The sequence below is a fragment of the Oratosquilla oratoria genome, chromosome 25, assembly GCF_046742065.1.
Source record: "Oratosquilla oratoria isolate Oo_2021 chromosome 25, ASM4674206v1, whole genome shotgun sequence".
Lineage (NCBI taxonomy): Eukaryota > Metazoa > Arthropoda > Malacostraca > Stomatopoda > Squillidae > Oratosquilla > Oratosquilla oratoria.
This window is the reverse complement of record NC_134801.1, coordinates 49109231-49111730: the sequence shown is the minus strand read 5'-3', so window position 1 is coordinate 49111730 and position 2500 is coordinate 49109231. Positions and strand designations below refer to the sequence as shown.

At 42.2% G+C, this 2500-nt stretch overlaps 1 protein-coding gene across 5 annotated transcripts in view; it reads right to left on the bottom strand.

Annotated features, from left to right (window-relative positions):
• Positions 1-2500, bottom strand: part of LOC143038933 (breast cancer anti-estrogen resistance protein 3 homolog) — a 615644-nt gene that overhangs the window by 170792 nt on the left and 442352 nt on the right. The window lies entirely within an intron of this gene.

Here is a 2500-nt window from a genome sequence, read left to right as displayed (position 1 = left end):
TGACAAAAGTAGTAGTAGTAGTAGTAATAGTAGTGATAATGATAATGATAACAATAACAATAATAACAATAACAATAATAATAATAATAATAATAACAGTAATAACAGTAATAATAATAATGATAATAATAAGTAATAGTAATAATCCTAATAGTAATAAGACTAATAGAAACTACAATAACAACAATGATGGTACCACAAACATCAACAGTAAAATCATACCAATCTCCTGTCTTCCGAATACCTTCATTACCCATCTCCCCGGCCACGGAACTCCGTCTCCAATTCCTCGGACAACCAAAGACCCCCCAGAAGCTTGACCCAGCCCTGGAAAGCAACTTGCCCACGCCCCAGACCTGATAAGAAGTCCCCAGGCCCCCCTCAGCCCTCAGCCCCCAGCCTCCCTTCGGCCCTCAGTCCTCAGCCACCAGCCACCAGCCCCCAGCCCCCAGCCCCCGCCTCCATACTGGAGAAGCGCCCTCACACGTCGAGACCTTGATGGTGGAGGTAGGGAAGTTCGATTGCTTTGGTTCTTCGAAGTCTTCGTAATCAGGAGGAACATGGCATCTCGAGGTGTGACACGGCGCAAGAACTCGGGCCAAGATTACAAGGGCACCCCAGTGGTCATTTCAGTCTCCCTCACGATTCTTCAAATCTATTGAAAATATATATCTTTTCTTGTGCGAGTGTTCCATGTATTTTCATATACAATAGTTTTCTTATGTTAAAAGCGATTTTCATGAGCAAAACACTACCAATACAACTACAACATCGAGGTGCATTTTTACATGGTTCCTTATGCACCTTGGGTCAAGTTTGGATGTCCTGAAGCCCAGGCGTCTCTTCTTATGTGACGTAAAGTATAAATTTAGTTCCTGAGATTTTTTGTATATCTAACACACAATTAATCTCACAGATACAGTAATTTTCTGCCATTGCATTGTATCATTCCAATACCTGTGAGTTAAAATTTTACATATTCGATTCGTATAGTGGCACAGAACTTTTGGTGGTGGCTGTATAACTTTAATTCCTAGATTTATTTATATTTCTAATACACAGTTAATCCCAAACTTGAAGCAGTTTTCTGCCATTACACTATATCATTCGGACATCTGTAAGTTAGATTTTTAAATATTTGATCGGTAAAGAGGCACAGAACTTTTGGTGGTGGCTGTATAGCTTTATTTCCTAGATTGTCTATATTTCTAACATACAGTTAACCCCACAGCTAAAGCCATATTCTCTCATTACATTGTATCATTTGGACATCGATGAGTTAAATTTTAACATATTCGATTCTCATACAGTAGAGGCACACAACGTTTGGTGGTGATTGTACTTCCTCCGGGCGGAGGCGCTAAAGAGGAGGACGATGCCCACCTGTGGAAATAGTCCTTGGTGGTGTTGTGCAGAGAATTGGCTGCATAAATCTCAAACAGTCTGTACTCCACACGGGTAGAAAAAAAGAAAAGAAAAGAAAAGAGGAAGAGGAAGAGGAAGAGGAGGAGAAAGATGAGTAGAAGAAGGAAAAGATGTTAAGAAGAAGAGGAGAACGAGGCCCACCTGTGGAAATAGCCCTTGTTGGTGGTGTGCAGAGAATTGGCTGCATAAATCTCAAACAGTCTGTACTCCATACGGGTAGGAAAAAAAAAAAAAAAAGGAAGAGGAGGAGAAAGAGGAGAAGGAAAAGATGTTAAGAAGAAGAAAAAAAAAAAATGAGAGTAATGAAATTAAACCATAAGCCAAAGGGAAAGGTGAAGAAAAATAGGATTAGAGGAAGAAAGAAAAGGAGGAGAAGGAGAAGAAGGAGAAGGAGAAAGAGAAGGAGAGGAAGGAGAAGGAGAATAAGGAGGAGAAGAAGAAGGAGGAGAAAGAGAAGAAGAAAGAAGAAGAAGAAGAAGAAGAAGAAGAAGATGAAGAGAAGATAAAGAAGAAGACAAAGAAGAAGAAGAAGATGAAGAGAAGATGAAGAGGAAGATGAAGAAGAACAACAACAAAGAACACAACAAGAACAAGAATAACAAGAACAAGAATAACAAGAACAACAACAACAACAACAACAACAACAACAACAACAACAACAACAACAACAACAACAACAACAACAACAACAACAACAACAACAACAACAACAACAACAACAACAACAACCACCACCACCAGCTACATCTGGAGCGGACACCTTTTCCGCGAGGCTCTGCCGTCCGTCGCGCCGAGTCGCGTTATCAGCGGAGGAACCCGTGTCGCTCCTCGCGTTATCGGGCGCGGCGTCCCCCCGCCCCCGATTAGCCTCCGCCTCCTCGGCTAGCAAAGACGAAGGAGGCCCGATCTGTCCAGCCGCTATCGAGATACGAAAAAGGCGCACAGGTGGGGACAAATGAAACTGGACCACCCCGGTGCACCGAGGGTGGGTATACCCTCCGGCTTCAATGGACTGATAGTGGTTCTGTTTTGGGTGTTTAGTATATCTATTGTCAAGCGATTTTCTCAACACCTG